Genomic DNA, 25,923 nt, shown 5'->3' with positions numbered 1-25,923 from the left:
GGTGTCACGCCGTGGGGCGAAGGCGGGGGGACGGGGCCGCCGCCCCGCCAAGTGCCTCCGTATGCGCGGGACTCCGGGAGAGGCCGGGGCTCGCGGCTGCCGCTGACCGCGGGTGGCAGGGTGTCACGCCGTGAGGCACCAATGCCTTGTCCCTCGGCGGGGCTGCCCCGGAGCTGTCTGCCTGAACTCCCGGGACCTGGCAGCTGGCTCCCGGTGAAGCCGGAGTTTCGCTGGGACGCGGAGGCGGGGAAGGTGGTTTCCCCGTCCCCCTTCAGCCTCCAAAGCAAGCCTCAGCCCAGGAAGCTCTCCTTTGGGGAAGGCTTCTGCTATTGCCTCCTATCCGAGAACTGTGTCATTTAGGTCATTAATCCCTGCTCACGGAGCGGTGGGGGAGGAAATAGCAATTTGCGGCCTCTCTGGAGGTGACATGAAGTGTGACAATGCCTTATATAACAGCTTTTGGAGAGATTCCTAGCTCTTCCGCTGTGCCCAGTTTTGATTTTAAAAAGCAAGTGATTTCTTTGTAAAGCATCAGACAAGCGATCTTTATTTGTGTTTTCACCTGAGTACAATGTCTTATGCTTTGTTCAGCTTGAGACTGTAAATAAAGCCTACTTTTTTTTCAACATGCATTTTTTAAACTGAAAATTAGCCGGTAGAGACATTTGAACAGTTATTAAAAGGTCTTACCTTTTTGAGCATGTATTGTACTCGGGTTTTTATAGCACTCTTAAAATTACTACAGGAAACAGTTTTACAGCAGTGACTGTCATTTATGGATTTTGGAAGGTATGGATGCCAGGATAGAAATGACAATGAATCAAATGTCTTTTAAACATTGTTAGCTTTTTTTAAATACACAGGTTCAGTGCTGGAAGGAACAGAAAGCACTGGGCTAAACAAAGTACTGTGTTAAAAACAGACCTTGCAATTGCCAACAGGTCAGCACATATTATTTAATGAAATCTTCTGGATACAGATTAATATTCTGTTGTCTAGCTTTCCCTGCCGTTTGTGTAAGTGGTTATGTCTTCTGCTGGGGGGGAAAAAAAAAAAGCTAGCTTCACACAAAAAGGGTAGTGATTTGCCACATATTTTTTAGATTACTGCTGCAAAGGTATGCTGGGGGACTAGTTTGGGTAGGGTTTTTTTTGCCATTCAGTGGTGAAAATGCACAGACTATTGTATTAAGACTGATAAAATAAGGCTTTTTTTTCTCACCACCTAGAGCTCCATCATTTATAATATAAGCTTAGAGGAGAAATTGCATATATAAACTCAGGTGATAAGTTCAGGGCAGGGGCAAGTTTCTAAGAAAGTCATTCTGCTCCGTGCTGCAAATGGAGATAGGTTATCAACATTTAGTTTACTTGTAAGAATAGAAGTTAACAAAAACTAAACCCTAAACATCCTCACTGTGTTGCAGTTTTTTAAAATGGAGAAATGACCAAGGTGGAACAGGTTTCTCTAGGCTTCTTGAAAACTGCAAATTGCTCCTAAGTATTCCAAGTTTGAAATGTGAAATTCTCACTGCTTAGGTGTCCTGTGACGGCCCTTGATCAGCAAGGCTGGAAGTCATGTAGAAGCCACAGTAACTGCAGAGTCTCTGATGGATAATTGGATTGGTAGGTTGGTTTTGATTTTTTTGTGTGTGTCTTTTAATTGCCTGCTGTGGTAACAGGTTCCCTTTCTCTATCCTGTTTATGTTTAATTCTCACAATTTTTGATTTATGTTGTGTGTTGAATCTTTTCCTATTCAAAGTACATACCCCCTTCTCAGTTTCTGATGAGGAAGGCATAGCTTAGAGGTATTTGGATGGCAGTATGTAGCAAGATATTTTTTAATTTAAAATCTGAAATATGCATGCCAACTTTTTCTCTGTTTAGTTGACAGAAAAAGATGATAAGTTTTCTCCTGTCTGGGGATATATGCACTGGCTTTCTTTGACGTATTCCTGAAAATAGCATTACTAATGTGTTGAATTCCCTGTGCCAGCTCTTCGATCTACAGGAATTCCAAAGTACAGTCCTCAGAAAGCTGAAGTGTAGAGCAGTGGTGAATGACTACATCTCTGTTGGCAACGTGAAGATGTCAGAGGCTTGATCTCAAATTTCAGTGTGTAGGACATAATATTAGCAGTAGTATTCATTCTGAATGAATTATTTTAGGAAACTGGGAAAACTAAGCACTTCCCATGTGCACTTAAATTGCTGAGTTGTTCTTAAATATAATGCTTTTGAAGGAACAATCCTCCAAACTATTACTTGTGTGTCAAATGTGTATTTTTTGTTTTAACCTGGAATAAATGATTAGTTGTCAATAGACCCTTACTGGAATACTTTCATCCTCTGTCTGATTTCTTTTTTGTATGTGTGCCTATATAAGAGCAATCTTAAGAAAACAAGCACGCACATACACAAACCCAAGAAAATCCAAGCCATTTTTCCTGATGTTTATAAAGATTAATAATGGGTAAAATTCATAACCTGACTACAAAGTCATTGCACTATATGCTAAACTTGGTCTATGTCCAAGCACCTATTGATGTTGATGGGAGTTGCTTGTCTAGATCCAGAACAACATTACTTTTTTTTTTTTTTTTTTTCCTTAGGGCTTGTATGAAAGCCTATGTTAATGAACTCTTGCGAGATTTGGTTGAAGACTTTTCATCATCCGCATTGGAATAAACTAAAAAAGTATCCATTTTAAGGATATAAGATTTCTGGTGTATCTATTTTTCCTATAATCTGTATGTGCTGATAACATTAAGATAAAGGCTTGTGTGAGAAGAGGACATAAAGGCCAAGGTTGCTTATTTATGAGTTTGTCTCCATTCTCTTTAGACTTAGGTGTATTGTTTTTTTGTCTAATTCTGTGGCTAAAGAACTTTCTGGAAAGTAGTTTTGTGTGTGGAAACATACATACATGAGCATGTGCACCATTTTTGCTTTGTTAATTGTCTGGGTTTAGCTCATCTATCTTTTTGTAGTGAATGCTAGTTTAAAAATCAATAACTGATCATTATTAAATACTTGGTGTCATTTAAGAGCTGGAGAGTCAGAACTGTGATCAAGGAAGGTAATTTTACTTTTCTTTTTCATTGGGTCACTAATTTTCTCTTCCTTGTGATACACTCATCTGAAGATAAGGGCTAAATGAGCTTTGTACCTTATAGGGATTCATGACTCTCTTTGGTGTCACTTGGCTCAGTATTTGAAGGTCTATCCTATGTCTTGCCAAAGCTTTTTCAATACATGTAGAAGGGGAGTAGCAGATAACCAATTCTCTTTTATATGGAAGTTGGTGGCTTAAAAATCAAGGAGAAAATTGCAATAAGGGATTATCCTGGCCTTGACATTGACTTTGAAGCAAAACTGCCAAGACTGGAATCCTTGTTTAAGTGCCATCTGTGTCACAATTAGAAGCAAACTGAAATAGTTCCATTGCCTGTTTTAATTTGCAGACCAGGTCTGATCTAATGATGCTTACAGTATTATCCACATCACTGTTCTTTTTGGGATATAGCTATACTGTTTTCACAACAATGGAGTTAACTGGGAAGAAGCTACACTTAAAATTGGCAAGAACCACCCCAGCAATATCTGTATAGTGCTGTAGGAAAAATCCAGATCTAATCACATAAGCCTGATGATGGGGGAAGCTGGAAATCTCAAATGGTACAGGCAGAATGCAGTCTTCCTCACTAACGTCTACATAAGTATGTCTGAAAATAATAGAAAGAGATGACTTCTTAAGGATGGAGTTCCCTGTCCTTATGCATCTGATCTCATGATTAGTGCTATGAGGAGATGCCACCGCTACTCTACTGTTCTCTCATGCGTTTTTGAGCATAGATGAGGCATTTCTGTTACTCCATGTCTATACCAATTTTCTGTCCTCAGGGAATAGTTGCATATGTTGACCCAGACCCTGTGCATGATGCCTAAGGGGCAGCTAGTTAAGGGTCACATCAGTTAACAGTGGCTGGTTTTACTGTTTTCCCAGGTATCTGTGAAAATTATAGAAATCATAATATTTTTTGATCTGCTGTTGTTTGGCAAAGCTGCAAGTAGCAGTGCTAACACCAGAACCATAGCTTTCTTAGAACAACACCACCCATATGAGTTTAAACCCACATTTGCATTCTGGTACTGATATAGTTTTACAGGAAAATTTATGTTCCTAAAAAAAAAAATTAAATCTTTTTAAGCAATGCCCCACTGCCTTCACCGGAAATTTTCTGCTGCTTAAAACTTCCAAGGAAGTGGAGTTGTTGCTTTCTGTTGCGGCTGTCAATAGTTCCTCTAAACTTTATCCCATTATGTAGTATTTACATGCGAAATGCCATAATTTCAGTTGTATCATTAGCTTTTGGATTTTATCGCCTGGTAGGCATTTGACAGCTAAGGTTTAAGACTAGCAGAAAACTATGTTATTGAGCAATCTTAATTTAAATCCAGAGAAGAATGAAGGATTTTGGTTTTGGGGGAAGGAAGAGGAGAGAAAGGGCAGAGAAGTGAAGGAGAGGAATTGTGGAATTCGATTTAATCTTTCTTAAAAAAAAACCAAAACCCAAAACTCTTTGGTTTTGTTTTGTTACACTTTCCAGATGGACTTTTTGTACTTGTTTAGGGACCTGGGAATTAATTTGTTTATTTGGAGAAAAGAATGCTTCTCATCCTGTAATATAAAGTGTTGTTGCATGGTGAAATGGAGGAGCAAGAAGAATTGTGAACTGTTCAAATGAGATGAAGTTTCCAGCTGATACTCAAGCTTTTCAACCCAGTTCCTCCTGACTAGGTTTCACTTTCCTCCTCTCTGACTACCCTGCTGTGCTCCTGAACCTTAGTCACCTCAGTAACAAATTCCCTTGGTGATTGTTTTCTCTTCTGTCTTCAGTTAATGCTGCTGCTAATTAATGCTGCAAATGGAATTTTATGTTCAGAAATTACTGGACTTCAGTATGTGAATGTGCTTAATTTGGTGTTTTTTCAGGCCAAAGGTATTGGAAAGGCACTGGATAGAAATAAATGAAACCAAATCATTCCAACATTATTAAATCCCTGAATATATGTTCTTTAGATCATGTTGTTCTTAAGAATAGTAGCTTTCATTTGTTTTCTAACAGAAGGGAGTCCTAGACTTCCTGTTTTTTATAGAAAATGACTTGACATCAACTCTGAGGCTCTGCAGGCAGCAGTTAAATTCTGTATTCCTGTAGTCTCATCTTTTTTTCAATCCTTAAACTTGTTCTAGAGTGTAACTCAAATAAAAACAAAGGGAGGTTGTCATTCATGTTAGTCTTCTAAGATGCTAAAATACTGGCTGGTGTGCTTGAGAATTGTTAAATAAGATAAAGATGGTTCCTACCATTTTAAAAGGCTACACTTGTTTGTATTTTTTGATTATTCATTGTTGAGTGTACCATACAATTAGGTGCTGTTTCATCAAAGTAGAGAAGAATGAGGACTCTCTAAATGTGGACATTTTCTGTTGTTATTATTGGAATACTTTACAGCTTACATCCTTTATCTTGGTCTTCTAGAGCTCTTCGATATCAACTACGTTTATGAGAATCTGTTCCACTTCAGTGACTCTTCCAAGTAGTTGAAATCAGTAGGTGATGATGTCGGTTTTAGTACTAGGGAAGTTGCATGTTGACATTAACTTTCACTAAGCAAAAATTTATCAGTTTAAAGAAATTGCAGAAGCTTTTAGTTTGGGATATCTTCCTTCATTGAGATTTATGTTGGCAAAATACAGGATGCTGCAAATGGAGAAAGAGGGGAAAAAAAAATCAGTACTGATAGTGAGTTCGCTGAGAGATAGGACCCACTAGTGGCAAAACCAAACCATTTGGTGATGGGCAGGAAAGGGAAGCTTTTGTTCTTGATATTGTTGATTTTATATCAAGTTTTTCAGACTACTATTCAGAATGCAACCAAACTGATAATCTGGCATGTATTATTACCTCAGAGAGCAACAGTAAAATGTACAAGCTGCGAATGTTTGAGATGCAGCTGTCTTCAACTCATTGTCCAGCAATTGTCTTGCAATTTAGTTGACTTTAAGAAAGAAGCAATGTGTATGAGAATGAATTTGTATCCTTCCATAGTTGCTCTGATTTCAGGTATGGAGGAGAGTACAGTGGCTTAAGTTACTACATTTCCTTCCAAACTTTGCAGCTGCCTCTTTTCTCTTGTTCTCAGTATAATGCTAGCGCACCTTAAAGGCCACTAGATTGAAATAGTGGCTTCTAGCAAACTTTTGGGGTCATTCAAACCCCAAATTAGATTAGCGATGCAGATCCTTCATCACTGGAACACCTCCTTTCCATATGAAAGCATTCCTTGAGAATGATTCTTCCTTGGCCACAATCAAATCACTCTCCAGCTAGTTTGGACAGTGGAAAACCATGCACAGTACTGCCTTATCAGTCTTGGAATTTACATCTCTTCTGTTGGTACCCACAGCTTTGCCCCTTGCTTTTTCATGCCTACCTGGGGCAGTTGGATGTAAAATATCCACGTGTTTATACTGCCAGTGGCCACTGCTGTCACACCAGTGCTCATACCTGCCACCTGAGATGTATCAAACTGTATCGTATATTGGAAACATCTGAAATACTGTTAAGTAAGCTTAGATCTTGATTTATGTTACAATCACAATGTGAATAACTGTGCACAGTTGGTGAATGAGCTGAGAAGAAAGATATTCCTAGCATTTTTTTCTTCATCAAGATGAGCAAAACCAGTAATGTTGTGCCATTGGTATGCAAGGAACTGAAACTGATGACAGTATTTTTCATGTACAGCATAACTTTGCCAGTTCTCTAGTCTTAGGCATGTTGTGGAAATAAATCCATAGGTTCTTGAATGCTTACACAGCAGGTTAGAGTGAGGAAAATGACACTATAGAAACTTAAACTGATACACTGCACTGCAGTTGAAGTAATTTGAGCGAAGTTGCCCATGTGATTAGTCAAAAAGCAATGAGCAGAACTCTGGTTTCCTGAACGCGGTCCTGTGCTTTAGACATGTGAAAACACCAGTGTCTTTAGCAAGAATTATTGCTTAATATAGTTGTTCCTTAGATAATAAAACCAAGTTCCTGATGATACTTGGCATATAATAATTTTTATGCAATTGTACAGAATATAGGTGCATCTTAAACAAACAAAAGAAGTTACTTGATAACTGGATAAATGACAGAATAAACCCACTGTAGTAGAATTTACAGATCTTTGTTAATTTAGAGGCAGTGCTGTGACCAAAGGAAGAAAGGAGTGTGTTTTACTTCTCAAAACCAGAAATCAGTACAACTTTTAAAGCAGAAGAAAACAGGAGAATACTTGAAGTAAATAAATATAGCTTGGTCTTTAAAGGTTGTGGGTTAGTGTTCATTAAATATATGGAGTTTTATCTATGGTCAGGTGGTGCTAACAACCTGGAGAGGGTAGGAGGCACAGGCCGCTGCTGTTTCGTAGAAGTCACCATAATGAACATTAAGGAGACCAGAGTCTCCACTGAATTACTGACACATGCTAACTGGGTTAAAAATGTGGCACTTCTATTAATGACCTAATTTTATATCAGTCTTGACCAATGATAAGCAGGGGCAGGCACAGCATCTGTCTGAATAGAAGGCTACTGCTATGTTTGTATGGCATGTATCCCACTGTGCTGCTAGGCACATTTGTTAAGGGTGAAGGAATGGAGAGAAATGAAGAGAGAAAGAGAGAAACAGTACTGAGGTAAATCCATATTCAACAGGTTTCTGAAGGTGGTGTAGTGTGATACAGAACAATTTTTTCAGATGTCCTTTTTGTCCTGAATTTCTCCAAATTTTTCATAGGTGAGGTTCTTCCCTTTCTCTTCTCAGACTAAAAAATATCCTTTTATATGTCAATAATAAATATTTCTGGACCTGCAGTTAATATCAAGAATTCTCTGAAATAATTTTACAACGTGGTTTTTTGTTTTGTTTTTTTTTTTTTCCATGTTAAGGTTTTGTTACTCAGTTTCATTTGTCCTGCAGTTCGACATTGGTATATGGAGAAAGGCCTGAGTTTGATTTTTTTTTTTTTTCCTTCTTTCTTTTTATTCTTTCTTTTCCTTTTCTCCTAGGCTTTCATATTTTAAGTTGGTACATATGAAGGTATTATGACTTGGGAAAAAATCTTGACTTTTCTGATTGAAATAATAGAATTGTGAATGTAGTATAGAAAGCAGTTATTTATTCATGTTACTAAAATGGCTAGAGGCCTTGGTTAAGAGAGGGCTCCTGTCAGGCTGGGTGAAACACAAATACACAGACTCTGTGTGTACCTTAAGGGTGCTTCATGGAACAGGAAGGCTAATGTAAAACAGCAATATAAACACTGGTGAATGGCTGGAAGTTTTCTGACACAGCAGTGCTTTTGTAGAATCATGGTTAAGTTTGGAAGGGATCTTATCTCTTGCTCAAGCAGGGCCACTTAGATCAGGTTCTGCAAGACTATGTCCAGATGGCTTTTGAATATCTTCAGAGAGGGAGACTCCACAACCTGTGCCATTGCTCAGTCAGCCTCACAGTAAAAAAGTGTTTCCTGATGTTCAGAGGGAACCTTCTGTGTTTAAGTGTGTGCCCATTGCCTCTTTTCCTGTCACTGAACACCACTGAGAGGGATCTGGCTTCATCTTCTTCACACCCTCTCTTCAGATACCTATTTTTTACATCTCTCACCAGTTTCAGCTCTATGTGGGCTCTGGCTTTCCTGACTGCATTTCTGCATGCTCATGCAGCATCTCTGTTCCTCTCAGGTTACCTGTCCCTTCTTCTTCCTTTTGTATATTTTCTTTTTGTGTTTGAGTTTTGCCAGGATCTCCTTGTTCATCCATGTAGGCCTGGCATTTTTGCCTGACTTCCTGATCATTGAGATGAATGGTTCTTGAGCTTGGAGGAGGTGATTCTTGAGTATCAACCAGCTTTCTTTTTTCTAAATTTTTTTTTTTTTTACATTGTACTTTTAATCTCAATAATTTGTTATTTGAGTACTACTGGCTTGCTTAACAATGGTTTTGTTTGTTGAAATGTCTTTGGAAAAAATAAAATCTGTATTCTTGTTGTGATTCACTGGAAGCAGCAACATGGGACAGTTCTGAAAAAAATTCACTGTAGTTCTGAGACACAACTGGTTTTCTCTGTCAGGTTACATTGCTTTTTAATTGATGTGGTATTTTAAGTACATTTTTATATTTGACTTGAAAGTGCTAAAATAAAATCTTACAATAGTATATAAAAGCAATTTTTTGGACTAACTGAACAGAAATCTTTAGCAGGGTGGAGACAGATCCCACAGCACCTGCCATGTGATGGTAATTTATGAAGGTGAAATCCATCTAACATGGCAGGAACTGAGTCATTCATCACAAATAGAAAGAAATCAAAGTTCCCTTCTGGTTTTGTGTCTTTTTATTTACCTGTATTCACCGTGCATATCTGAGTTTTTGATACAACTTTTTTGATCACCAGGAGCTTATTCTCTTTGGTCTGATTCAGTTACAACTGTCATTTTTAGGACTTAGTATCTTTGATTAATCAAAGCAAAATGGAATTTCTTGTGAATTTTTAGTGGATTAAGCACTGGTATTCTAGGCAGGTCAGAGAAAACATTATTAAGAGTAAGAACCATTTTCAGGAGCTGTTTGTAATGTCAACTTTGATCTCTGTAGTGAGAAATCACTCTCTTAATTGTTCAGGTTTTCAGGTCCCCTTACTCCTTTCTGCTTTTAGCCAAGGAGATTGTTAGATGATACCCTTAATGTTTTCAGTTATATATTCCTGTCAAATGTTGATCTGACAACCAACTTCCATGTTTGTTGTGGTGTGGGTTTTGTTTCTTTGTTTGTTTGTTTTGTTTTGTTTTGTTTTTTTCTGACTGGAACTTTCTGAGTTGACTGTGGAAACCCAGTGGACATTCCCACAAGTAACCAAGACTTCTAAACTAGGCTGAACAATGGGAGCTCTTAACTAGCTTCTGTTCCTTTCTCTATCAAGTTCAAGCCTCTAATTTTCCAAGGCCCCTACTCAAAACCCTAGTGGGAATGGTTCTGCCAGGTTCCCAGAGCTTCAAGCTGAGCCTTTAACGAGCTGAACGTTAAGTGCTGAAGTGAAAAACTTTGCCGTTCTTGCTTTACTTTTCCTATGAGCTGTCTCACTGAAATCAATGCTGCTAGTAGTAGAGTGAGGTACTAGCCAATATAGATGAGGATCTTCTGTTAGAGCCCTGCTCCATTAGCTACCAGTGTTTGCTGTAGTAGAATACTGGCAAGCATACAGTAGTGCTTCTGGATGATACGGAGCTCTCAATAGAGATCTCAGCACTGATCTACATTAGTAGCATTAGATGCCCCAAAAGAATTATGAATGTAGCAGATAATGCTTCATGATATATCTTGTATAAGTCTTTCCTGTTAGCTGTGTCTAAAGAGCTTCAAAGCACCCTAAAAAATGAAAATGGAATTCAGCATGGCATGTAATGTACAAACTTAAACAAATTACAGCTTTGCATGTAGCACTTTCACTATGCTGGGCATGTGTGCTTTTGGAAATGCAGTAATGGGAACTGTGAAGGAGAAACACTTTATTCTCAATAATGATTTGAAATCTTTTTTTATGATGGTACAGAATAAAATAATTTTGCAGACAATTTAAGAAAAACAAGAGGAGTTTCAGTCGGAAAAGTATTAGTGTTAAAAGTAACCCAGGTTTACCAGGATCTCTCAATATACAGTAATGTAGTATTCCTTTGCTGTTCTAAAACTGCAGAACCTGGTTTGATGTGTCCCTAGGATGAGAATGAAACCACAATATACAAAACTTAAGTATCAGCCAGCCATCTGTCCATTTCGTTACCAAATTCTTCATCCTCTTTTCTTGCCTCCTTTGACTAGAACAATGGCTCTTTTATATCTTGGCACATTAATGATTGCAGTGTTTTTACAAGATGAAATGCACCAGAAAGGTGCTAAGTATTCTTGCTTTCATTTAGAACTAATTTTCATTCAAGATGTTCTTGTCATGGCTTATACTTGGTGTGAAAACTGGAGGGGATGCTGTGATTTTAAGAATTTTTGGGCTTACTTGTTTTGCTGGCAGAACACAAATATAGATGTTCAAGGTTTTGCTCTAATTCTGTGGCTCAGGAGTAGCTTTTTGATGCAGATGAGGAACTGTATTCTAGAAGCTGCTTTCCTAAGTGCTGGCATAGAAGTGTATCTGAGGTTACTTGTTATATCTAGAATGCAGATTGGGATATGCTCGATGCATGTAATTCATCTCTCTAAGCATCACTGAATGTTCAAGGTGCTATCATACTTGCAGGTTTTTATCTTTCCTCTCCCTGCATGCCTGTAGCTAACAGACTGAAGTTTTGGATTCTTATGTACTTATTTTCTTAAAACCACTGAATATTCAAATAAAGGAGAGATTCTTTACCCAGGCTTAGCACAGTTAGTGCAAAATTTCTTGCCATTGTTAAACTACAGATAGGAAGAAGAATCTATTTAAAACACTGACACATCTAACTGTTTGTCCCATGTTTATATATATTGGGAATAACTTCATTTGAGCTAAAGATAAGTATGGAATGTTAGTTAGTCAAAATTCTCATCATTAAGGTCATTAACTCCTATTAAATTATTTAGAATAACTGGTGATCTGTAGATAATTTCTAAGGTTTTTAATTCTTGATTGACTAGGAAATGCAGACTCATAGATGTTATTTTTCCATCTGCATCTGTAGAACTTTCAGGTATTCACAAACTGAAACCACTGATTTGAAATAAAGCACAAACTGCTACAGGTCTAATTTCTGTAAATACAATCTAGGAAATTCTATGAGGCATATTGCAGAGCCATTGAGGCTTGCTCTAACTTTATAGGAATGTAATGGCGTGGTGCCTGTTGACTTGAATTTTGGATCAGGACTTGACTACGTGATCCTAAAAAGCTCTAAGAACTGTTTTCTTTGGCTCTCAGTAGTATTTGTTACCTCTTAAGTCTTCAATTATTGTCTTTATTCAAGTGTATATTTATATACCCTCAGAAGTAATGGCTTACTTCACAGGACAAATGAAAGACTTAAATGATGCTGTATCTCCATGCATCTTTTCAGTATTACAGGAAATTTCATGTCATAAGAAGAACATTTCCCCTTGTACAAATGTAAAATTTTGTTTTAAATTAAATCTCTTAATTACTGCTCAGCTTTGCTAAGCTTTTTACTTGAGTCAGCATCTGCCTTGCTGAAAAGTACCATAATTTTGAAGCAGAAATTTGAGACTGAAGATTTTAAACCAATTTCTTCCTCATCATTAAGAGAATAGTGGCTTAGCAGCTAGGAGGAAGAGCATTCTGGTTTTATAAACAATATTCAAGTTCTTGTATTAGTAGATTAGAACATCATGTTTTTTATTTCTCCTCCACCTCCTCACTGGCTCTCTCGCTTCTGTTTTTTGTTTGGCTTCTAGTTTTTGGGCCCCACCTTTCACCCTTGGAGCTGCATTCTTTTACTAATCAAGTTTTGATCCACATTTTGGATCAAATGTGTGTGAGCCTTTGGGAAAGAAGGGTTGCCTTGAGACCAAAATTTTGCAGTTGCTGACTGCAAAAAAAAATTGATGGCAAGCTAGGTGTTTGAGGATTTTTTTTTTTTTTTTTTTTTTTTTTTTTTTTTTTATGCAGGAAAGTGTAGTCTCAAAAGGGTTCTTAGAAACTGAGAAGTGAGTGTATGTTTGTAGTGATGTCTAATTTCAGCAGAGCTGAGGTGGCATGATGACCTGTGTTAAGATTTGGGGGCTACTTGATGAAATCTTTTCATTGTCTGCTTAGGGTTGCACAGAACATCAATTTATCATTTTATCTGGGCTTCAGGTTAAAATCCTAATTTGTACTATGTATAAATTGAGCAATTTTCCTTTAGTCTTCATTTTGAGTTAGACTGCGAGATGCTTACACGCTGTAGTATGTAATGAATATTCTGAATATTGTCAGTGAAACTGGTGTTATTTGGGAGTGGTTACTCCCTTGTTGCATCCCTGAAAGTGTGTGTGACTGCTGATTGCTATACTTGACCCATTTCCTCTATGCTTCAGCTGTATTTCCCTGGTTTAGCTACCTGTTTTCCTTAATTGTACATTTGGATTGTGTGAGTACCTTGGGACAGGCATAGTTATTTTGTTAGGTATTTGCATCATGATTAGCACAGGAAAACCATGGGGTTTTGGAGGTGCCTGGCAACCATAGTCCGTAATGCCCAGTACAGTGCTCAATAATTAAAGCATTACACAGTTGGACAAAACTGGCAGGACTCATTAAAAACACACTCCTATCCTAAGGTTACTGAATATACCTTTAAAGCATACCCCAGACTTGTCTCTTAATAAGTGGGCGTTTTTCTGTTTTCCATCCATAACTACAAGGGACTAGTCTTCAGATAGCACTGGTAATAATAGTTACACTACTAAAACAAAGATGGAGGTACTAAAAGCAAGGAGTTAGGATGCAAAAGCCGCTCAGTGATCCTCTGCGATAAGGACTTTAAACCACATGTCCTTGTGATTTATGCACTTGTTTTTATTTGTCCTTTTGACAGAAAGCTTTGTCAATGAAGAGGTTTGATAATAGCCTGTTTGCGGTACCTTGTGTTCATCTAATAAAACAAATAATTTTGTACCCTTTATCAGTTTAGTCATTGTTGTATATGTTTCACCTCTTGATTTCACCTTCAGTAGCTTAGATGGAGCTAGATAAGGACTTTCTGCTCACTTAGTTCTGTCCCATGGTGATACTACACAGAAATGTCTTCCATTTTGTGCTTTGATATATTGGAACATTAGTAAGATACACATGTCCTATACCTACAGTTACATAAGTGTGATTGGCATATGTGAATATAGGTTAGTAGAATTTGCAACTTTGTGTACTTTCAACAAATACTGCAGCTGGTGAAGGCCTGTATTAAGATAAGCAATCTAAACCAAAGGAAATAAATGGAAAACCAGAATTTATTTCTGTAACTTGCAAACTTTACAACAGCCTCAGTTTTACAGTAGTAAATGTTGCAGTGATAGAATCTATAAAGGCTGGAAGTGAGTTTCAGATCTTAGACAGCTAGGTTATTCCAAGAGCCATGCACTCAAGTAGCTGAACAGCATATGTGGAAGAAAGGAATACACAGGAGCAGGAAACTGAGAGATTAAGCTGTTGCTGATCTATTTTGCTGTTTTCCAGGTGGAAAATTTGTCTAAGAAGAAATTTTTTTTGAAAGGAGTTTCTTCTGGGAAGAACTACAAATAATGTTTTACCTTGCTGCTTCTGTGACTGTGCATCTTCTCACTACATGTAAACATAACCTTTGTTTTTTTTTAATCCATAACCTTGTAATGAAAAAAGTTGTTCTACAATTAGTCTGTTACGTCCTCTAAACTGAGTTGGCTTCCCTGCCACAATTTCAATAATGCCTTATTTTACAAGTTCAGAAGATCTAATATGTTTCAGGTGAATTTGTGAGTTGCTGTTAGATGGTTAAAAGGAAAAGAACTAAAATGAATTGGATGCAAAGCTGCTTCCCCAATTGCTTTCCCATCCCGCCCACTAACATACAGAAGCATCTGTCTCTCATCTTCTCTTTGCCTGGTGCTATGTGTGAGTGCATTTTGACAAACATTTTATGAACAGAGATCTTTGGAAAACCTATGAGATGAAATAACAGTGGTGAGAAATGCAAGTAGTTCTGTCTTACTAGATAGCTACTTGTGCAATAGAGGGTGATGCTATAGCAAATAAAAATAGCAAATGAGCCTGTCTTCTCTAGCTCTACTGAAATATAGCTTCTCTAAATTTGTAATGGTTACTTACAACTTAAAAAAACATGCAGGGGATTTTCGCCTGTAATCTTCATAGGAGTTAGAAGATGCTTTTCGTTTTGTAAGGTTTCATGAATATATATTTTCTGTCTTTTGAGTTATCCAAATGCTGTCTAAAGGAGGAAGTTTTCAGTTAAGACACTTTCAAGATTATGATGATGTTGTGACAACTCAAATGGCTTTATTTCTAAAATTTCAGACTTGGTATATTTGCAGATAGGAATTATGACTGAAATATTTTTCATATCTGGAGGAAAGATTGATGGTATACAGAAATTCATAGTAACTTATTCTTCCAGGTATACATGATACATGTATTGCTTCTTGGAATGTGTGTGCATGTGGTGTTTCCAACATGGGAGGATAAAAGGAGTTTGAACCCCTATATTTTATTGTTATGTGAACTTGCTGCAATGATTTTACTTGTTACTTACTTTGCTGATGTAAGGAGTTTTTTAGAAAACATTTATGACTGAAAAGAATGATGTGTTCTGAAAACACCCTCAACTCTTTTATAAGTAATGCTACAATTTATAGCACAGATGAAGCTTTAAATGATTTTGCTAACATCATGCAATTGGAGGACTGTACTCATTTGAATTGGATCTAATAGCTCTCTATGTCTAGTGAGGAACTGGCAAAAAGAAGATCCAAGCAGTGCTGGGGAATTCTGGAATAATGTCCAAGACATAACTAAGTTGGCTGTTGAATGCTTAGTTTATGCATGTGTTGATGTGAAATGTATTCCTGGCCTAATAGGGTAAAACAGTATGAATTCTTACTGGTTTCTTATGTATCCACTTGGTTTGACTATATCTGTCCAGATTTTCATATTTTCAGCAGCTTATAAGCAAAAAAGTTTGTAAAGCTGAAGTGGGATGAGGATACTGGGGAGGGGACATAGAAACTTTTATATAGGGTATGATAAGTATGCTATGCAAGTTGCATGCTGCTGGCTTTGGAATGTTTTTCTGAGCATGGAAAAGAGTAAAAAAGTAAGAGAACAGCAGCCATGTAAAACCAAATACTTTTTTCTTTCTTCAATGAGTGTGCTTTTGCATTTATACAGCAGAAGTATGTTGTTACTCTATTTATATTTTGAATCAACTTTTGCTTGTTTGCACTGTTACAGTGCACCTTGAGGTTGGAAAGAGGTGCTGTATAAATTCAGTCAGACAAAAGAAGTTGATAGCAATAAAACTCATCCTTTGTCAGGTACCCAGTAGACTTGTCATTGTGAGAAGTGCGTTAACTTCTTAGGAAGGTTCTCTCTGCACCAGAACTCCCTATTCAGTCTGTTTAAATCACAACAGGCATTAGAGTTTCTAGCCACACAGCTTCAGTGGAACCAAAAGAGGTCCAAATAGATAGCTGAGCTGCTCAAAGCCCAAGCATTTCACGTGGCTAGGAGATCTGACTTTCAGGTTTAAAGGTCTGTCTTTCCAAATCTGTCCAACCCCCCTTTAACTTAATGAAATGACTCTCCCTTGCTTCACTGACACTCTTATAAGGTTCTTTAGTGTACAGGTAACTCCTGGTAAAAAGAAACCTTGCCATCCTGCTGAAGCCTGGGGACATTTGTGGACTTTTCTAGAATTCTGTAGTAGTAGTAGTTTGGTTTAATTGACTTCATCCTTCCACTTTTTTTTTTTTTTTTTAAAAAAAAAAGTTGTCTGAAGGTTTGACTGCATTAATATGATTAAACTTTGTTTGAGGGGAAGAGGTTGGTAGGCTTCCTTGTTGATCTGTGATTTTTATTTTTTGTAAATGGACTTCTTTACCTCTGTGTCCATGTAAGGTGCTTTTAGGTTTTATTAATATAATTTTGATACATTTTTTTCATTGTGTTATTCAAATTGATCGACTTCTGGTTTTCTGCTTCTTACGGTTGTAATATTGAAACTGACTGTTGTCCAGAGTATATTTCCTTTTGTATTGTCCATCCTTCAAAATGTTAGACTGACAGTAAATTGTGCAGTGTTTTGTCTTCCCCCAAGGGGTCTTGCAGAGATTAGTAGGACAGGGAAATAGTAGGGGAAAGCATCTGGGAGGTAAGATTTTCCAGATGGATACCCTGTTGAGATACGATAGAGGATGTGCTTGGTAATTTTTTTGGTTTTGTTTTTCAAGAGAGTGGAGTGCAAAAATTTTGCTGTGTATTGCTCAGTCTTTTTTTCCATAATGAGATGTTGATTAATGCTAGTTGAATTAATCTGACCATCTAGCCTGATGGAATCAGGCTGTAGAATTCCAGCAGCTATTCCAGGCCCTGGGAAGAGTTCATAAATAATGGTTAAGCTCTTTCTAATGCTGAGATTTTCAATCTTTATTTTTAAGATTTTGATTCATAAAGAAGGTACCACATTTCATGGTTTGTCCCACTGGTTGTTTTATCTTGTGTTGAAAATTGTGTTTCCTGATTTCTTCCCGAGTTATTTCTGTAGGAAGCCAGTTGTTCAGTGTAGACTAAAAACATAGACCATTCAGAAAAGATAGTGCACAAGTACCCAGCTGATCTTGGTGAAATATTTAAAGCACGTGAATCAAAATAAAAATTATGGGAGCTCAAAAGACTGGATAGCTATACCTATACTGAGGTTAGTAAATCTTGAATGACACAAATGATTGCAATTTTTCAAAGAAGCTTAAGAATATGGTAGCACTCTCAATACAGTATGTCAGTTAGAATAAGAAAAGACTTCATATTTGTCAACAAAACAAAAGATAACTGTATCCAACAGATGTCCAAAGAATGGGAACTGGCTAAAAGTTTCAAATTAACTTCTCTAGCAAGATTAAAAACTGTACACTACTTGAAATTTTTCTTTCCCTCCCTTGCACTTCCAAAATTCCTCATTGTTTTTTGGCTGACCCAAGATTTAGTATTGCTAGTAAAAGAAAATTGTCTTCTCATAAGGTGACTTATACTTGAAGGAAAAGCACAGATGATGTTTCAATAAGAGTTCTTAAAATCTCTTTATTGAGATTTAAACTAACCTGTCTTATCTCTGGAAATAAACAAATTCTTTTTCCCTGTAAGGCTAACCCATTTCTTCTCTAACCCAAGCAACAACCTGATATTTTTCTGAACAAAGAAACAATCAGTAACTGACCGTGGACAGTCTGCTCCCTTGATAACTGCAGATTCTACCCTTACTTTCCTGCATTGACAGCAGGAAATATGGGTCCTTTTCTGGTTATAATGGAAGAGCGTTTATAATTTCAAATGAGTTTTCAGGGAGATTTTATGATAATTGGTCACTTCATCTATATGATTGCCTGAATGATTTTTATAGGAACATGAGATAAATAAGGGGAGAGGAGAAAGAAGGAAGAATACAAGACTGACTAGATCTCAAAACATCTCAGGCTTAAGTGTTCTGGTTTTGGGGTAGGCATCTGACTACAGCCACCCCAACTGACCTCTGTGGAGCGTGTCATCATCTTTCAGCTATCCCTGAAACTCAGTACTGAAGCAGATCTCCATCAGCGTCAATCTCAGAAAATCAGTACTCATCTGATACCTTGAAGAGATTTAGTAGTAGGTAAAAGTCCACTGAGGCACATTTCTGTGGAGTTCTCTTCAGATCCACTGATGCCATTAACTACTTCCTAGTAGTGTTAAAAACTTTAAAATACAGAGGATTAAAAAGCCTACAAGTTTCTCCTTGAACTTTTCATGGAGTGGTCTGTCATGCAAATCTTTTGTTTCTCCATCTTCCCAGCACACACATGATTTTTGGGAGTCTTTGGGAGTCTTCTTTAAACAAGCTGTGTGTTTTCTAGGAATGGCAGTGGATGATACCCTCTAATAGAGACATTTTTTTTTCAAAATTGACCTCCTTATCTGAACAGTTGCACCTGTCATGTTAGAAAAATTTGTATTTAGTTCTGTTTGAATGTGTATGGAAAACATTGAGATGGTTTTTGTTTTGTGTTTAATACTTTAGACGGGCAATGAAGGCGTAGTTTGTTCTAGAAATGGAGTGACTCCTGGACCAAGCCAAAACTCTTCGACACATCTTTTATCTTCATATATTGTGTGCTGGAGCCATTCTATGTATCACCTCTGTTGTGAAAGATGATACACTAACTTACAGAACAAGGATGACTTTGCACCTTCTCTATTAAATTTGCTAACACAAATGAGGAGGTAGGGGGAGAGATTAGTTGCTTCATCTTAAAAGAAGTTTAGATCTTCAGTGGGTGTAAATTGCTGCTTTTTTTCCTTTTCTGGTGTTTGGGTTTTTGTTTTTTTTGTTTTTTTTTTTCTTGTTTTAATCTGATGTAGACTTAAAAATATTTACTTAGTCCAGATTTCTGAATTCAAGAACAGACTGCTGCATTAGCATGTTTTGCTTTCTCTGCCAAGAATTGTTTTCTATATGTCACCGAAATCCGGGATAAAAATAACTTATCGACACCAATTTGATGCAGATAAGCAGACACTTCTTTATTGACGGCCGGACGTGTAGGGGAGTGCTCTCACCAACAACACGTGCCAGGCACCAGAATCATACACCTTATATAGAACTTACTCATACATATTCATTGTCTTCATACATAAGCACACAACTTCCAAGAAATCATTAACATATTCTCCTCCTGTTTCTGAATCTGCGCAGTAGAGGTTAGAAATGTCTAGAAATGGGTCTGGGGTGTAATGTGAGTAGGTGGTCCATGAGTCGGTGGTCGCGATCTCCCCCTGCCAGAATTACCTTTTGCTTAAGGACACAGTTTTCTTGGCAGGTACCTGCAAGCTGTTACGGTTACTTCCCTCAGTTCCCATTAATCCTGGACCTTGACAACTGCTAGCATTCTTCTAGTCCTATACATGTATTATAAATCAGTTTACAGATTACCTCGTGTTTTGTTACCTAGGTTCTAATCGTTCCTACTAAACAATTATGACCAATCCCTTCAGCCTTGGTACGGGGCTGTACAGGGAATTTTAGAGTAGCAGTCGGTTGCTAGATTAAAAATACAATAAATATAAAATAAATGATTTTTACTAAAATATCCCTTAATTCTGTACTTATATTAAAATCAAACACCATTTAATTTCAATTGTTAATAAATTCAGTAACATATATATTAATTGGAGCTGTTGCTATGCATGCTGAAATAACAGTGATTTTTACATACAGAACCAGCATACCAATCAGCTGCAAGGTCAAAGTTCTACTCCCTAGTGTGTTGGTAAATGTTCATGACTAAAGTACTGCTTTCATTTCCTGGACTCTTATTTGCATTTCAAATTGATATTTTAAGTGGGAGATATTTCATTATTATAAGTTCCCTTGCAAGTGGATATTAGACCCAAGTTAGTAAGCACCATACTTTAAAGGAAGGTGGTCTGCTGGGGCAACAGCTGTCCTGGACATTGAGTGTGTAAATATTCCTTGCGCTCCTGAGTGGGAATTTCTATAGGGTTCTTGTAAAACACAAAAGAAAGTATATGTTAATTGTACATTTTTCAACTAATGGTAATATAAGTTTCATAAAATTGATACTTGATGTTGTCACATTGTAGACTGAGTAAATTTTATGATCCTGCTTGGATGACTGAAGCGTTGTCCCCTTAGACAAGGTATTACTGATTTACTCAAAACACTGGGACTACTGCAGGGAACAAGGAACAGTTTGCATGTGTATTTACACCCAGTTGAAATCTGAGGACAAAGTGGTTACTGACTTCTTACACTTTAGATTAAATTATGTTAAAATCATGGCCAGACCGCCTTTATGATGATTTCAGGATCGTTAAAACCTGAGATCTGTCTGTCAAGACTGGTAAGTGTCAGTGCATGTCCAGAAAGTGATAGATGACAGCGCTGGTGGCGTAGAAGTGGAGATTTGTAAAAGAAATACTAAGATTTTATGAATGCAGTATGAGTGGAAATACATGTGTATGTAAGCACCAGAAGAAACAGCCAAACAAAGGAAACAGTTAAAAGCATGTCCTGTATTGATAACAAAGAATACCATTCTCAGATGTAAAATTGAGGAATATGTTTTTCAAGAGCAAGAGACCTGCACTTTGATAAAGCCAACACACAGATGGCTTGTTTGCAGAAGACCCTCCATCGTAGCACAAGGAAAGTGGAAAAAGACTTTGACATACCGTGTATACCATTCCTCTTCCTGTTAGATCACAAGGAAAACAGATGTTTCAAGTGAGGGGAATAAACAGACAGTGGGTAGCAACTGGCTCCAGATTTTTGGAAGTTGTAATTAGCAAGACTTAAAGACCAGCTCATAACAGCTGATTGTGCCTAAGTGGTGTAGAAGAGTCTGTCTGAAAGCTGGCTTGTCAGTGAAGAGGAACCCCAGAGACATGGTACAGACTCAACAGCTATGGTCTTTCATCTTCTCTGTGCAAACTACTTGGGCACCTTTATCTTGGTGCTTGTGAGAATGTAGGCTTGAGCATGTAAATTAATGAAATCCGTGAGAGCACGAGTATTAATGGGTAAACCCAATTTACTTAGAGACTTTGTAAATAAATACCAACTTCCCTTTCCATGAGTTCTTCTATTTTACAGTAATTTCTCTATATAGAATTACCATTTCTCAAAATTTCCATCATTAGAGTGGTTGTGTTTTACTGGTTGTATCTTACTTATTAGCTAAAGGATGTTGCAATGGTTTCCAAGAAGGCAGACTATGCCAACAGAAAAAGAAAAATCTGAGGAACTTGTTATTTTATAAAACTAGTGCTACATTTGATAAGATTGAATTTTTATTTTTTCAGATACAGAAACAACCTACTTCTGTGAATACTGTTATTGTCTTGAAACTAACTTCAGAAGCTTTGGCTGATTCTATTAGAAATTTTTTTAAAAGTTTATTTTTCATTCCTTTTAGAGAAATTCAAGTTCTTATTGTTTCCTCACTCTTGACTGTTGTATTTAATCCAATTGTTAGTGACCTCTTGACCATCTGTAGACAAACCAGAAGATATAGCAGGCAACGGCTTGCTGTGTTGAATAGCTTGCTTTTGTAAATTTTTTGTGTGTCACTCAACATTTTTATCTAATCTTTCAACTTTTTGTACTGCCAGTCACTGTGATTGTAAATGTTCCTAAGCGTGATACATCTGTGTGATGAAGTCCATAAGACTATTCCTGGAATTTTTGTGCCTTGACACTTACTTGGTTTGAGAAGGGGTTTTTGTTGGTGTTTTTCTGTCTCTCCTGTGTGCGGTTTTACATGTACAGCCCCTTTTCAGACATCTTAGGAAGTGTTGTAATTGATATGGATCCTAATGGTATGGAGTAAAGACAAATTCCATACAGTCTCCTTTGAATGCCTAGTACACAGCCAGTTCCCATGAACTGAGGGTATGTCTTATTCCTGGCTGTTATCTAGAGTCTTTTTTTGAAATTTCTATTGGCTGGAGGAATCGGGGATTTTTTTGGGTAGACTGTGACCAGCTCAAGGATGATGAAACAGCTACTGGTGAAACTTTATTTGTCCCACTGACAGCCCTGCTGGGATGTTGAGGCAGCAGCAGAGGTAATTTTGGGGGACTTAGTGAAACACTCCCTTGCACCTGGGCTATGAACTGACAGTAGGCAGGTCTCTTGCAGGCAGGAAGGCTTCTGTGTTCTGCCAAGCTGTAATAGAATTTTTGGAGTAATTGTTTCCATTTTCTGACCTGATTACAGTTAATTATGATAATTTTGCCTGGATGGGATTGATGCAGGGATCAACGTCATGTGGCCGTGTTCTCATCTGGGAAGAAAGGCTGATGTATGCTAGAGTTTGTATAAAAGTTTATGACTCCTTGTGTGTTTGACATGCATGTTCTTTAGAAATTTTTACCCTTTCAGAACATGAGACCCACTGCTCTAGATTGTAAGCTTTTTGCTAAAACTCTTCACACTTTCCAGTAGTTCCAGCATGAACTCCTTCAGAAATGTAGACACAGATGGTGGAAAAATACACTTATAGCAAATTCTTTCCTTTAGGTATTGTGAGAGGGCACTGGTTGAGCCACAGGGCTAAATGCATCTCCAGGCTGTCTGTTCCCTCACGTTTTATGTTATGTGACAGCACCACCACCCCCATGTTGCAGGAGAAAATGTGTGCTCCTCAGCTTTACAGAGCAACTTCGATTCTCTCTGAATATTCACACAGGGGACACAGAGCTTCAGAGATAATGTAGGTCCATGTTACAGACCTCTTGAAATCCCAGCGTTGTGGCTGACAGTCTGAGCCAGAATTGTGCTCTACTGGTAGAAACTGCTCTTGAAAAAACATACCTGTGTAAAGCTATAGCAGAGGAAAAATCAGTTAAGGGAAAGAGGGAAATCAGTGTTGAAATTTCTTGGATATTTTTCTGTTTTGTGATTTTTATTAATACGGACTGAAATGTATAAAAAATAGAGAGTAAAAATTAGTCCCCTTTGCCCTGGAGTGCTTATGTTGAGTTTATCACAGTGAAATTCTCATCTTTATTGGAATACTTTGATACATAATAAACATAGATATTTAGGAATCTAGTAGTAATAGTGGCCCTGGATCTTAACTGTTAAACTGTTAAGTTGCTCAAAGATGCATCACACAGAAAATGTGCAAGACCATAAAATTAAAAACTACTCTAAAGAAATGTCAGGATTAAGGCTGGCTATGCAGCTGTTAGTTAAGCCTATTGTGCAGGCATTTCCTGGAGGAGATAGTAAGCAGGTATTTTACCTTAAAGTATGACTTGAATTGACAGTTTAAAACTTCAGTAGAACACAGTGTTCTAAATAATATTTTGACACTTCAGAATCAACTTCTGTGGTACTTCTCAGCTGGAAATGTAATTTTCTATTCTACAGGCCAAAATGTTTCATTTTGGGCGTTTGAATGGCTGTGACCCTAATCCATGTCTTTCCTTAAAACATCCCCAGACACCTGAAAGATAGGTATGTTGATTGACCTCATTGGTTAGATTGCATGCTGTATGATAAGAAGGGGTCATACAAATGCTTGTTGCGCAGTGATTCATGACAGAAGATGTATAAAGCTCAACCAGTAGTAATGAAATTATACAAGTTATCTCCTTGTGCTAGTTTTCAAATTGCAAAGCATGGCGTAACAATCTGAACAAAATCAGTGTGAAGGGAGGATAGAAAACTCCTCAGATTTGGGGATTTTGGCAGAGGGTATATATGAGTGGAAACAGGATCTTGCGTTAAAGGTTTTGTGGTAGTTTCCAACCTGAGTCACCACGTGTGTGCTCTATAATTACATAAGGAAGCTTTTATCACTGTCTTTTGAAAAAAAATATTATTGTATTTATCATGTTTCCTCCTCTTTCTCATTGTTTTAAACATTGTTTAAATACAGAATTAGAATACTAGCTAGTCCTGATTGATCACTCCAGACCTAAGCCTCTTCATGGGTCTGTCATAGTAGGTGAGTTTCAATTTCTGGTAGCTACACTGAGTCATCTAAATGAACTGTGACAGTGTGCAGAATATATTACTAACACTGGGTAAAAAATAACCAACCAGCTTGGTGATTTCCTATGTCAAAAATGTTTTCTTCTATCAGAGATACATAAAAGTTGTTCATAACTAAACTGAAATGTTTTTTTATTTGATGATGGTGGTGGCAGGGTGAGTCGTAAGAAAAGGAATAATAGAAGTGGTAAAATAAAACTCAAGGTAGCTGTTTATGGAAAGCTAAAGTTCGTAATCATCTTGCTCTACAGGGCTGCACTTGACAGCTGAGCTGTTTTGCAGTATCAAATACACTACAGCATACTTTATATAAATACACTATAGAGGAGAGTCATTATGTTGATACTTGTTCTCACCAACAGGGAGGGGCTGGTGTGGAACGTGAAACTCAATGGCAGCCTTGGCTGCAGTGACCATGAAATAGTGAGGTTCAAGATCCTTAGGTCGGTGAGGAGGGCACACAGCAAGCTCACTAGCCTGGACTTCAGGAGAGCAGATTTTGTCCTCTTGAGGGATCTGCTTGGTTGGTAGAGCAATGTGGGGTAAATCCCTGGAGGGAAAGAGGGGTCCAAGGAAGCTGGTTAATGTTCAAGGATCACCTCCTCCAAGTTCATGAGCGATGCATCCCAGCAAAGAGGAAGTAAATCAAAAGTGCCAGGAGGCCTGCATGGATGAACAAGGAACTTATGGACAAACTCAAACACAAAAAAGAAGCAGAGGGTGGAAGCAAGGACATGTAGCCTGGAGGGAATACAGAGAAACTGTCTGAGCATCCAGGGATGAGGTTAGGAAAGCTAAAGCTCTGATAGAATTAAATCTGGCCAGGGATGTCAAGCGCACTGAGAAAAGCTTCTGTGGGCATGTTAGTGATAAAAGGAAGACAAGGGAAAATGTGGACCCTCTCCAGAAGGAAACAGGAGACCTGGTTAGCCGGGACATGGAGAAGGCTGCAGTAAAAACCTACATTTTTTGCCTGAGTCTTGATCAGCTAGTGCTCCGGCCATACTGCCCAAGTCGCGGAAGGCAAAGGTGGGGACTGGTAGAACAAGGACCATCCAATGTAGAAGAAGATCAGGTTTGAGGCCATCTAAGGAACCTGAAGGTGTACAGGTGCATGGGTCCTAATGAGATGCATCCATGTGTCCTGAGGGAACTGGTGGATGAAGTGGCTAAGCCACTATGTGTCATATTTGAGAAGTCATGACAGTCCTGTGAAGTTCCCACTGACTGGAAAAGAGGAAACATAAACCTCGTTTCTAAAAAGAGAAAAAAAGAAAACCTGGGCAACTACAGACCAGTCATTCTCACCTCTGTGGCTGGCAAGATCAGAGTGGATCGTCCTGGAAACTATGCTAGGGTGCATGGAAAATAAGGAGGTGATTGGGTACAGCCAATGTGCTTCCCTAAGGGCAAACTGTGCCTGACAAATTTGGTGGCCTTCTATGGTGGGGTTACAGCATTGGGGGATAAGGGAAGAGCAACTGATGTCACCTACCTTGACTTGTGCGAAGCATCTGACACTGTCCTGCATGACATCCTTGTCTCTAAATTGAAGAGA

The 25,923-nt window shown here is 37.9% G+C and overlaps 1 protein-coding gene across 2 annotated transcripts in view; it reads left to right on the top strand.

Annotated features, from left to right (window-relative positions):
- Positions 1-1,536: 1,536 nt before the first annotated feature.
- LARGE1 (LARGE xylosyl- and glucuronyltransferase 1) overlaps positions 1,537-25,923 on the top strand; it is a 333,162-nt gene continuing 308,775 nt past the window's right edge. For both annotated transcript variants that reach the window (XM_026852223.1, XM_026852234.1), the window contains exon 1: positions 1,537-1,625. The gene's annotated coding sequence lies outside the window, so the exon portion shown is untranslated. The remainder of the gene's footprint in view (positions 1,626-25,923) is intronic.

The sequence above is a fragment of the Athene cunicularia genome (assembly GCF_003259725.1).
Source record: "Athene cunicularia isolate RWA chromosome 1 unlocalized genomic scaffold, athCun1 chr1_part1, whole genome shotgun sequence".
NCBI classification, from domain to species: Eukaryota; Metazoa; Chordata; class Aves; order Strigiformes; family Strigidae; genus Athene; species Athene cunicularia.
This window is presented reverse-complemented; position numbering and strand designations above follow the sequence as displayed.